Genomic DNA, 13,180 nt, shown 5'->3' with positions numbered 1-13,180 from the left:
GCTCGCTCTCCCCAATGCGTCGGCGACCCGCACCACCTGACCAGGAAAACTGAACGTCGCAGTCCACGAGGCAAGAACTGCGCCCCATTCGAACTGTCTAAGTCCTCGCGCCTGTCCTGCTAACGTGATCGAAATTAGTGTAGAAGGTGTTCCTGCATTCGCTCTTGTGGATACCGGCGCAGCCGTTTCTGTGATAGCCGCCAAACTGTGCCGTTCGCTGCGCAAGGTGACCACGCCGCTTTCTGGACTGTCTCTTCGTATGGCAAGCGCTCAGCACGTCACTCCGCACGCAGCCTGTACTGTACGTGTGCTTATTCACGGCATTGTTTACATAGTCGAGTGCATTGTTCTTCCCACCTGCTCGCATGATGTCATCCTCGGATGGGACTTCTTATCCCGTCATAAAGCCGTGATCGACTGCGCACGCGCCGAAGTTGAATTTTCCCCTTGTGACGCACCCTTGCACGAAGATTGTGACCGCCCTTCTAAACTTACCGTGCGCGAGGACACAGATATTCCACCTGGCTCCTTCGCTCTCGTACCCGTCTCTTGCGATGCCATCACTGATGCAACGGTCCTCTTCACACCTTCCGACCTCTTCATGAGCCGTAAATCTCTCCGACTACCCTTCGCAACACTTGACATGGCTGGCGGCTGTAGCAATATATACTTTTGCAATCCCCTCTGTGCGCCTATTACATTGCTCGTTGGTGAATGCCTTGGCATCGTGGAACTCCTCGACTCTTCGTCTTTGGTTGACGTCCCCGGAGACTCTTTTGATGTCGACTCCGGCCAGTCGTCTTCGATTTCCGCGCTTGAAGAGACGTCCAAGGATGCTTTCTCGAGTGCCATCGCCGATACCCTCACACCTGCCGCACGCGCCGACCTTCTTGATCTGCTGCACCACTTTAGAAGTTCATTCGACGTTTCACAACCTCACTTGGGCCGCATGTCGGAAGTGCAGCACTACATTGACACCGGTTCACATCAGCCGTTACGTCAACGACCCTACCGCGTCTCGGCCGAAGAGCGTCGTGTCATTACCACCCACGTCGAAGATATGCTGCGCCGTGACATTATTCAACCTTCGCACAGTCCCTGGGCATCGCCTGTCGTTCTAGTTCGCAAGAAGGACTGGTCTATTCGCTTTTGCGTCGACTACCGTCGGCTAAATAAGGTAACGCGCAAAGACGTCTATCCTTTGCCGCGCATCGACGACGCCCTCGCCAGTCTTCAGGGAGCAGAATTCTTCTCGTCCCTTGACTTGTGTTCGGGGTACTGGCAGGTACCGATGGCTGCAGCCGATCGCCAGAAAACCGCATTCATTACACCTGACGGCTTATATGAATTTAACGTAATGCCGTTCGGGCTTTGTAACGCCCCTGCCACCTTTGAACGACTCATGGACAACACGCTGCGTGGCCTCAAGTGGTCCATATGTCTGTGTTACCTCGACGATGTCGTGGTTTTCTCGCCTGATTTTCCGACTCACCTGCTCCGCCTCAGACTTGTTTTGACCTGTCTAACGACCGCTGGCCTCCAACTCAACCTCAAGAAGTGCCGCTTCGCCGCGCGAGAGCTCACCATTTTAGGCCACGTTGTGTCCAAGCACGGCGTTCTACCCGATCCTGCAAAACTTCGAGCTGTCGCTGAGTTTCCGAAGCCTCAGACCATCAAAGAACTTCGGAGCTTTGTGGGCCTATGCTCATATTTCCGGCGCTTTGTTCGGAATTTCGCATCGATCATGGCGCCATTGACTCAGCTTCTGCGCGGTGACACCGCCCTCTCCTCCTGGTCCCCTGCATGTGACTCCGCCTTCGCTACGCTGCGTCGTCTTCTCACCTCCCCACCTATTCTTCGCCATTTCGACCCGTCGGCTGCAACTGAGGTACACACAGATGCCAGCGGGGTCGGTCTCGGCGCCGTCCTCGCCCAACGAAAGCCAGGCTACCCCGAATACGTAGTCGCCTATGCGAGTCGCACGCTGACGAAGCCTGAGGCCAATTACAGCGTGACCGAAAAAGAGTGCTTGGCCTTAGTATGGGCACTTGGCAAGTTCCGAGCATACCTGTACGAGCGCCCATTCGACTTGGTCACAGATCACCACGCGCTTTGTTGGCTTGCCAACTTGAAAGATCCCACTGGCCGCCTAGCCCGTTGGGCATTACGCATCCAGGAGTACGATATTCGCGTCATATACCGCAGTGGGCGAACACACTCCGACGCCGACGCCCTGTCTCGTTCACCTTTACCTCCAGACTTGGCCTGCGGAACAACTTCCGCACACTCCATCTCATCTCTCGACATGGACTCCTTTGCCACCGCACAACGTCGTGACCCGTGGATCGCGTCTCTTTTAGACTATCTTTCTGGATCATCGACTATCCCTGTATCCCGAACCCTCCGACGTCAAGCAGTTCATTTTGCCATTCGTGACCAGCTGCTCCACCGACGCAATTACTCTCCTGAAGGCCGTCGGTGGCTTCTGGTGATTCCCCGCAGCTTAAGGTCACAAATATGTGCCGCTTTCCACAACGATCCACAGTGTGGCCACGCCGGAGTCTTCAAGACGTACGAACGAATTCGCCACCGCTACTACTGGCGCGGCATGTACAATTTTGTACAAAAGTTTGTTCGGTGCTGTCTTGACTGTCAACGCCGCAAATCGCCGCCTTTACGCCCGTCTGGTGCCTTGCAGCCGCTCCCGTGCCCTACCACACCCTTCGATCGCTTCGGCATCGACCTATACGGCCCGCTTCCTATGACTCCAGACGGCAATCGGTGGATCGTAGTTGCTGTTGACCACTTGACACGCTTCGCCGAAACTGCTGCTTTACCAAGTGCTACGGCACGGGATGTAGCCTTTTTCGTTCTACATCGCTTCGTGCTTCGACACGGCGCACCTCGCGAACTCCTCAGCGATCGAGGTCGCGCCTTCCTCTCCGAAGTCGTCAAAAGTTTGCTCTCGGAATGCCGTATTATTCATCGGACAAGCACGGCATACCATCCCCAGACTAACGGACTCACAGAGCGATTTAACCGCACACTTGGTGACATGCTGTCGATGTACGTGGCATCTGATCATGGTAACTGGGACCGCATCCTTCCATTCATCACGTTCGCGTACAACACCGCGATCCAGGCCACTACGGGATTTTCACCTTTCTTCCTCCTGTATGGCCGCCAGCCTACGCATACCATCGACACGCTCCTTCCATACTTTTCTGACGCCTCCGAGTGTCTACCTGTGTCCGACGTCGCCCGACAGGCCGAAGAATGCCGCCAGCTAGCGCGCTCCTTTACGGCCGAGCAACAGCAGCGCCAGAAAGAAAACCGCACCGACACGCTTCCGAACACCACCTACGCTCCAGGCGTTCTTGTGTGGTTGTCTGTGCCTTTCCAGACTCCGGGGCTTTCCTCAAAACTCGTCCCAAAATTCGAAGGGCCTTACCGAGTCTTGGAGCAAACATCTCCGGTGAATTTTCTAATCGAGCCACTGTCACCACCTGCAGACTTGCGCCGGCGTGGACGTGACATTGTCCACGTCTCGCGTCTCAAGCCCTACCACGACCCTCTGCCTCCTGATTCTTAAGGCGCCAGGATGGCTCTTTTTGTCCGGGGGGAGATTGTGAAGAAGAAGACGCGCCTCGCGGCACAGACACATCGCCAACGCGCGGCTCGGCCCCGCTCGCGCTGTTGATTACTGTCGCCTTTTTTGGACAGTGCTTCGGGCTGTCTCGCCGTTCCCGGTCGCCGCGCTTTTGCCTTAGGAGCCGCCAATAAACCTCTTCTCATAGGCTAAAATTTATCATCATCATCACCATCATCATCATCAGCCTGGTTACACCCACTGCAGGACAAAGACCTCTCCCATACTTGTCCAACTACCCTGGTCGTGTACTAATTGTGGCCGTGTTGTCCCTGCAAATTTCTTAATCTCATCCGCCCACCTAACTTTCTGCCGCCCCCGGCTACGCTTCCCTTCCCTTGGAATCCAGTCCATAACCCTTAATGACCATCGGTTATCTTCCCTCCTCATTACATGTCCTGGCCGTGCCCATTTCTTTTGCTTGATTTCAACTAAGACGTCATTAGCTCGTGTTTGTTCCCTCACTCAATCTGCTCTTTTGTTATCCCTTTATGTTATAGCCATCATTCTTCTTTCCATAGCTCGTTGCATCGTCCTCAATTTAACTAGAACCCTTTTCGTAAGCCTCCAGGTTTCTATCCTGTATGAGAGTACTGCTAAGACAGAGCTGTTATACACTTTTCTCTTGAGTGATAATGGCAACCTGCTGTTCATGATTGAGAATGCCTGCGAAACGCACGCGAGCCCATTCTTATACTTCTGATTATTTCAGTCTCATGATCTGTATCCGCAGTCACTACCTGTCCTAAGTAGATGTATTCCCTTACCACTTCCTGTGCCTCGCTACCTATCGTAAACTGCTGTTCTCTTCCAATACTGTTAAACATTACTTTAGTTTTCTGCAGATTAATTTTTAGACCCACCCTTCTGCTTTGCCTCTCCAGGTCAGTGAGCATGCATTGCAATTGGTCCCCTGAGTTACTAAGCAAGGCAATATCATCAGCGAATTGCAAGTTGCTAAGGTATTCCACATTAATTATTATCCCCATTTCTTCCCAATCCAGGTCTTTGAATACCTCCTGTAAACACGTTGTGAATAGCATTGGACAGATCGTATCTCTCTGCCTGATGCCTTTCTTTATTAGGATTTTGTTGCTTTCTTTATGGAGGACTACGGTGGCTGTGGAGCCGCTATAGATATCTTTCAGTATTTTTTCATACAGCTCATCTACACCCTGATTCCGTAATGCCTCCATGACTGCTGAGGTTTCGACTGAAAAAGATTTATGTATCAAATTGTGAAGGGGCACTATAAATTAGACACTTCAGACGTAATAACCTTTTCATCCGGGTATGCCACTAGACAAAGACACCTATTAACAATTGCTCTGTTTCGCACACATAACTCCTTTAAATACTTGCTTTCCACGGACAATAACTGAATGGAACCAGCTTACTAACACTCAAGTTCAACAGCCTTCACTTACCTTGTTTACATAGTGTCTAACTTAGTATTTACCGTATGCCTTCTATTTTAGTTTGTATTAGTTTATTTACTCTTATGTATCTATGTATTTGTTGGTTGCCTTTTTTGTGATATTTTCAACATTTGTACCCTCCTGCCAAAATCCCTAAAGTGGATTGCTGTATCAATATGAATCGCTGTACCAACCTTCGCATTTTGCGAAGGTTGGTAGAGCATCGCACGTGAAATGCGAAGGTTGTGGGTTCGGTTCCCACCTGCGGCAAGTTGTTTTTCATCCACTTTAATTTTCATTAATTCATAGTTTCTTTATTTGATTTATTAATCACAAGTAATTTCCCCTATGTTGTCCTTGGGGTCAGTGTTTGTTGGCTTCTTATGATATGACAAAGCAGTTTAGTATCGTGGGGGGTTTTAGCTGAAGTGCGGCGCAAATAACCTAATTTCTTTAGGGCTTCCCCATTTACATATTCATTATGTTGAGCATATATTAATATATTAACATATTAATTAATTAATATGTTTAGACCAAGAAAGTTGTTCTGTAAGAATGACACCTAAGTATTTATATTGAGACACTCTTTTAAGTTGGATGCCATCCAGAGAATAATTGAACAAGAGGGGCTCTGTCGATTGGCAAGTGACATCACGACTGTTTTACTACAGTTGATGTTCATTTGCCATGTTTTGCACCAAGCGCAGAAAGACATAAGGGATTGGGCGAGATGGTGGTGGTCATCAATGGAGTTAATAGATTCATATAATACGCAGTCATCTGCATAAAGTCTGATTTTAGTTTAGGTGCTATGAAGTAAATAATTGATGTATATTAGAAATAATGAATGGCCTAATACTGTCACGTGGTAGTGACGTTAAAGAACACAGTAGCAGTACTGTGAAAGACAAAACTAGCTTTTATTGGGTGAACCTGTGCCCACAAAACAGGCTACACTTAAAGCACAACGATAGTGGCGAACGCAGTCGGCGATCGGCGAAAATCTGATCCGCGGGTCAAGCGCGTCGGCTTTTATACAGCAGTCGTCGAATGTTCCAGACTAATCGTTGGGACCCGCGTGCCTTCCACAAAGTTCTGCACCATTCGCGGCGATGAAATCAGGCAACAAGGTTCGGCGACAACAGACAGCGAATAGAAGCATTGATAACTTTCCAGAAACTTCAGATACATTACACATCAGGCGCGTCCCGCACTGTGCGATAACACTTCCAAGGCGGCGAAACGTGGTCACCCGATAAAGATAAGTACACATGTCAATACGGATCCCTGATGAACGCCTGACATAACATTGATAGGAGTTGATTCCACCGAGTCAAACCAAACAAATTGTGAGCGATAACGCAGAAAACTGGCTATCCAAGAAACAAGGCAGGGATTATTGTATATGGAGTTTTATTTTGCCAGTAGTTTAGAATGAATCACAGGGTCAAAAGCTTTAGAAAAGTCAATAAAGATGGCATCCACTTCATTACCTATGTCTAGGTTAGAAGCGATATCATGAACAAAATCGACTAATTGCATTACAGTGCTATAACCATGATGTAAACCATGCTAGGCAGATGTTAGAATGTCATTAGAGTTGATGGATTCGATTACACATTTGTGAATAATGTGCTCTAACATCTTGCATAACTGGGGTGTGAAAGATATCGGCCTGTAGTTTAAGGGAAGTTCTTTATCATCTGATTTATGCAAAGGCAGGACTCTGGCTGTTTTCCATTTAGTTGATACTTCACCAGAGTCTAAGGATTTCTGGGAGATTACAGCAAGGCCCTGAGCCGTCCATAGGGGAGTATCTTACAAGGAAAGAATTCGGGGTACTATCTGAACTGGTACACTTTAGTGTCGAGATTCGAGATTAGGTTTAAGACATCATCAGAACTTATTACGATATCGCCTAATTTATTAGTTTGTGCATCATAACTAAAGTTTGGATTTACATGGTGATCGAGGGTGAGAACAGATTGGAAGTACGAGTTAAAAGCATTCGAAACTACGGTGGGGTTCTTAGTAACAGCATCGTTAACCTTGAAAGGGGTACGGCACGTGGCACAAGGTGAAATGGATGTCCAGAACTTGTGAGGATTTGATTTAAATAGTATAGAGAGTTGCACTGAAAGATAGAAATCTTAAGCATTTTAGTATGAGTATGAAGTTCCTCCTTGGCTTTTTCAAAAAGAATGTGAAGCGCTATCGCGAATTCTTTGATTTACGTAGTCTGCCGACATGGCGTGATCGGTGCAAGATATCACGGTTAATCCAAGGAAGTTGTGAAGTCGTGAAGTATATACACAGCCAGAATGATCACATCACTTTTGTGAGAACTTGTGTAAAGGAAATGCAAGCATAGAGCTTATCTCAGCGCGTGTCAGTGGCACAGGCGCGCACAGTGTGTATCAAGATGGCGTCACATCTTCCCCATTTTACAAGCATTGTGTGCCGACCAAAAAAGGAAATCACTCTACAAATCAGTCGTCAATTATGAGTTTTTTTGGAGCTCGCACGACGCTCCCATATCACATTGTTCGTTGCTCTTGCTCAGGCCTCAAAGCTTCGTTTGATGGAAGGGCCTCTTGGGTGTCGGACAGTTTTTTAACCACGATGCCCTCTGTGTCGGTCGTGCCCGTTAGCTGGCTGCTTTATTGACGCTGTTTGGCAAGCAGGGGACTGGTTTCTCCTCCACTTGGGAGCAGGAACAGATGGTGTCTGTTTCTGCGTACGGTTCTGCCTGCAGTCTGGACCCAGTGGGATCTCAGTTTAGAGGAAGGATGAAGGATTGTGCCCTCGCCATTTCTGTCTCGAAGCCATACTTGGTTGCCCGCACTGGGAAGAGGTCGTGCAGCATGACACCTGTCAAAATGCATCTTTTGTTTTTGTCTGTATTTTTTTGTCCTGCTTTTTCCAAGAAGCGCTTGCTAATCGCGGCTTTAGCGCGGATGGCATGCACGGCACTCGTGAGCATAAGTGGCGGCTCATTAGCAGTTGTGCTGGGCTATAGCTGGTTGGGCCTGGTGAGTTCCTATAGCTCAGCAAGGCCATGTAGGGGTCCTGTGCTTTCTTTAGTAGTATATTTAAAGTCCCTAAGCTTGTGGGTAATGAGGGCTCGTGACATGCTTGAAGCCATAGTTTCTTGCAAAATTAATAAAAGCAAATGAGATGAACTGTGATCCATTGTCCGATATTACCGTTTTTGGGATCCTGTGCCTGGCGAAGATGCTTTTCAGATGCTGGATGACCACCTCTGACGATGTGCCTCAATCCAGTAGGGCCAGCTCAGGATACCTGGAGTGGTAATTGACAACAACAAGGTAGACAACAACAACAAGGTAGCTCTAATAAATCAGTTACGATTTTCTCCATGGAAGCTCCATTGTTTCAGATCGGATCATCGGTTTGGTAAATTGGGCGCACTCTGCTGCACAAGCTTGACAGTTGGCTACAGTTCTTGCGATTTCCTGGCTAATTTCAGGCTACCAGACTGATTCTTTAGCGTTCGCGCGGCAGCGGGCAATGTCTTGATGCCCCTCATGGACTCTCTGAAGCATTTCTTTCCACAGCGCTCGTGGAATTACTAGTCGAGTCCTTCAGAAGCAACTGCTTGCAAACCATGATGTTCCCACAATGCGCCCAGAATGGTTTGAGAACTTACGGTGGCTGGTGTTTTGCGGGCCACCCTTGCCTGCAAGCTTCGAGCAACGATACACATTTGGGGTCCATTGCCTGCTCTGAGAGTATGCAATTGAGCATGTCATCTGAGAGCTCATATCGAACGACTCCGTCCACGTGAGACGAGACGTCAGCTTCAGACAGTTCTCCGATAGACAGTCCCACGTTCATCACTCTAGCCAGAGAAAGAGTGTCTGCAGTAGCAATAGTTTTACCCGGGACATGTGTAAGCATGAACGAATACTGCATTAGACACATTCTGAACCTTTGGATTCTTGGTGGAAGAGAATCAAGAGGATCGCAACCCAGTAGCAGAAGGAGAGGCTTGTGGTCTGTCTCAAATAGCATAAACGTGAGGCGTTTCAGAAATTCGTTGAAGCGTTCTGCAGCCCAGGTCAAAGCTAACGCTTCCTTTTCGATCTGTTAATATCTCTGCTCTGTTTTTGTGAGCGATCTGGAGGCATATGCTATTGGACGTCTTTCGCCAGATGGCTGATCTTGTAGTGGTACGGCGCCTAGTCCTTGCGAAGATGCGTCTGCCGATACGATTGTTGGGTACCTGGGGTTGTACATTGCGAGGCATCTGTGCAAGCTGAGAGTAGTCTTGATCTTTTCGAAAGTTTCCTCTTGTTGAGTACCCCAAGACCAGTTGCTGTCTTTGTTAAGAAGGCTGCACAGAGGCGCAGATGTAAACGCAGCATCCGAAAGAAACCTTGCGAGATGGTTCATCATGCCTAATGATGAACGAACCTCAGCGATGATTTGGGCCTTGATTGCCCTAACTTTCTCAGGGTCTGTGTGCACACCATTGGCATCGAAGATCATGCCCAAGAATGCTACCTGCTCAACAGAGAAACAGCACTTTTCCTTGTTAAGTGTTACTCCTGTTTGTTGCAGTCGGTCAAGCACCTTATGAAGGTGGTTGTTGTGTTCCATTTTGTTCTTGCCAAACACCAGAATGACGTTCATAAGTTCAGTATGCCATCCAGGCTTTCCAAGACCTGAAGGGTAACCTGCAGTAGCAGTACCGCCCATACGGTGTAATGAAAGTGGCAAGCTTCTGACACTCTTTGGAAACCTTTATCTGGTAGAATCCAGAATTGGCATCCAGTTTAGAGAAGACCTTGGCTTCCTGGAAGCTTCCCATAACTTGCTCTACCGTTGGTAGCTGATGATGCTCCCGCCTGACAAACTGGTTTAGTTAAGTCAACACAGATTCTTACTGCTCCAGATCGCTTCATTACTGGAACTTCAGGAGCACACCACTCAGTTGGTTCTTTGGCCTTTTGTATCATTCCTTCTCGTTCTAGTCTGTCCAGTTCTTCCTTGACCTTTTCCTTCATAGGAATAGGAATTCGTTGGGATGTATACAGGGCGTGCAGAGTTGCATTCGGCACGAGGCATGTGGTATGTTCCCCAGATATAGAGCCTGTGCCTTGGAACATTTTAGGATATCTGTCTACGACGTCCTTAGTGGTCTCTACTTCATCTAGGAAGCGAACAATTCTTAGGGCTTTGAGAGCTGGTAGTCCCAACAGGGGCGTGTGCAAGCTGTGCATGACGTAAATGATTTGCTGTGAACGGTTGCATTTCCAAGCTACTTCAGCGTCAAACTTTCTGATCGTACGGATGCTTGCATTGCTTGGGCCTTTAAGGTCGCCTGCTTTGTCCAGAAAATGTGGAAGGAAAGGAAAAGTGTCACTGACCACGGTCACTTCGGTGCCCGTATCTACGTTCATATGGAGCTTCTGGTCGTTTATCAGTACCGTGACGAAATGCTCAGATGGTGTGTTTGCAGATTGCTCGACTGTGCCGACTGTGCCAAGAAATTTCTTATTTGGTTCAACAATGGCATCAAGATTCCCATCTGCATGCTTCTTTCTTCGGCATGCCTTTTCGAAGTAGCCCAACTTTCGGCAAAACCTGCATCTTTCTTGTTGCGCTGGGCAACCACTTCTCAGATGAAATGGTCCGGCACAGAAACTGCAGTACTTTTGACAATATGCCAGCTTTTGACCGCATGTGAACATGTTCTTTCCAGCGATTTTCTTGGGCTTTATTGTGGTGACGCAAGCTTTCAGAATTGTGCCCTCATGCTCTTTTAGCTTAGTTTGCTGTTTCTTTACGGTTTCGCTTGTACGTGCTTTTGCCAAAGCAGTGTTCATCGTAAGCTTAGGATCCATCTGTAGTTTTGTTGAGAGAGCCTGGTCCCTTAGTCCTACTACAAAGCGGTCCCTTATTAGGCGTTCCTTCATGTCTTTGAACTCGCATCTGTCTGCTAGCCTATTAAGCTCGGTTGCAAACTGGTCTACTGTTTCTCCCAGTTGTTGGTGGCATAGATTAAATCAAGCGCTCTCATAGACTTTGTTCTTGATGTGGATGAAATAGCCCTCAAATTTAGACGTCACGAAGTTGAAGTCCTCCATTTCTTGGTCTTTTACATTTAACGAGAGGAGTATCTCCCATGGCTTTCAGCCCATTGTATAGAGAAGATTCCTTACTTGGACTTCGTCTGGTTTCTCGTGTAGTCTGGATGTGAATCTGTAGTCGTTGAATTCGTCCGTCCATGCAGGCCAGTTGGCAGCATTCTGGAAGTCGAAGGGCTTAGGAGGCTTGATTACCACCATTCTGAGGCGTTGCTTGAGTCACCGGGAGGCCTTCTTCTTCTTGTTGCAGCAGCTGCTAGTGGTTCGCTCGTTGACGGGGCTGTTGCAGCTCTGCATCAGCTCTGCATCAGCTTAGATGTAGCCACTTCCGACACCATGTCAGATAGGCAGACAGACGCTCATTGTCTCGTGAACAGAAATGATCCCCTTTAATGTACCGTTGTGAAAGATACACACAGTCAGAATGATCACATGACTTTTGTGAGAAATTGTGTCAAGGAAATGCAAGCATAGCACTTATCTCAGCATGTGTCAGTGGCGTGGCACACACAGTGTGCTTCAGGATGACGTCACACATGTGGGATAGGACAGTTAATGTGTACAAGAACTGTGTTATGATCTGAGATTCCTTCCAAGATATCATACTTAAAACCTGAATGAGCAAGACTGTCACTAATATACACCAAGTCAGGCATGGAGTTCGGCCGCATATTCTTATCAAGTCATTGTATCAGGTTATGGGACAAAGAAAACGAAGTTAAGTCTCTTCAAATAGAGGCACTAGTGGCTGAAAATGTAAGGGAAGGCCAGTGAATGCTGGGAACGTTAAAGTCATAGAGAACGATTAAGTTAGAACTGTCGAGGCTGTGGTCATGTATAAAATGTGAAATATTATCGAACAAGTCACTGGGCTATCAGGGGGGCGATAAAGACCACAAATTGTTAAATTCTGCTTGTGCACTAGTAACTTGCATGAAACTGATTCTACATTGGGAGGTCCTGGTAGAACCTTAAAGTTAATATCTGAACACAAAAGCAACACCACCACCTTTCTTATTCTGACGGTCATACTGGACAGCAATGTAATCAGGAGGCAAGAATTCTGAGTCGTGAATATCTTCATGAAGCAATGTTTCTGTGGTGCATGTAACATGAGGAGAACATGAAGAAACTAGTGAAAGAAACTGGAAATTCGTTAGTTGTGCTTCTGGCATTAACATTCAAAAGCGCAAGATCTGTGGCAGAGTGATGAGACTGTCAACCTAGTGATGATGATACATTTGGAAATCTTGCACTAGAATCAAAACCAGGAGCTATTACTAAGATATTTGGGCACCGTCCCAGTTGTAACAAACATTAGTAATAAATGAATGATTGAGCCTCATTTTAATTACTGAGCCATTATTCCACTGCTCAACTGAAGCGTCCCATAGCTTTTTATGTAGTGTGTGCACTTTGGACAAAAAATCTTCGGAAAGTTTCATGCTGGAATTTTCCAGCTTATAAGCAAGTTTCAGCATCGCTAGCAATCAAGCAATTTTAACTTATAGGGCGAGAACCCTAGAATTGTTTATGGTGCTTGAGATGGCGGTCGCAGCGTGGAGTGCCACGCATCGGGCCATGATTGAGAAATTGTCCGGGAATATGCATTCATTGCTTCAAGAACGCTGGTTTTGGTGCCACCTGACAGGCATCGCCTGCGGATTCAGCGCTGGACGTAAATTTGCGCTAAGGGACCATAATCTCGAGCAACTTCCTTTGGATTACATATACGAGATACAATCACTGGAGAATTGCTGCTGCATGCATGAAGCGCTGTTGCACCATGTCCGGTGCCGAGACGCAAAATCTGGCAAAAGTGGTCTTATCTCCGAAAACAATTGACCGAGAATGGTAGTGCTGCCACTGCTGATTGACGTATGCGGCACACTTTGTACTGTCTGCAGTGTGGTTCTATATTGTTGAGCAAGCTTGCCAAAGTAGGCTAACAACATTTTGACAGTAAATTTTTCTTCTGCGATGCATTACCTATCTGCTGT

General features: G+C 47.5%; 1 protein-coding gene and 1 pseudogene across 3 annotated transcripts in view; one reads left to right on the top strand and one right to left on the bottom strand.

Moving 5' to 3' along the window:
- The window catches only part of LOC142584566 (polycomb protein SCMH1-like), a 389,046-nt gene that overhangs the window by 190,498 nt on the left and 185,368 nt on the right, over window positions 1–13,180 (top strand). The gene's annotated exons all lie outside the window — the stretch shown is intronic.
- On the bottom strand, window positions 8,362–11,410 carry LOC142586410 (uncharacterized; annotated as a pseudogene).

Source organism: Dermacentor variabilis, chromosome 6 (genome assembly GCF_050947875.1).
Source record: "Dermacentor variabilis isolate Ectoservices chromosome 6, ASM5094787v1, whole genome shotgun sequence".
NCBI classification, from domain to species: Eukaryota; Metazoa; Arthropoda; class Arachnida; order Ixodida; family Ixodidae; genus Dermacentor; species Dermacentor variabilis.
This window is presented reverse-complemented; position numbering and strand designations above follow the sequence as displayed.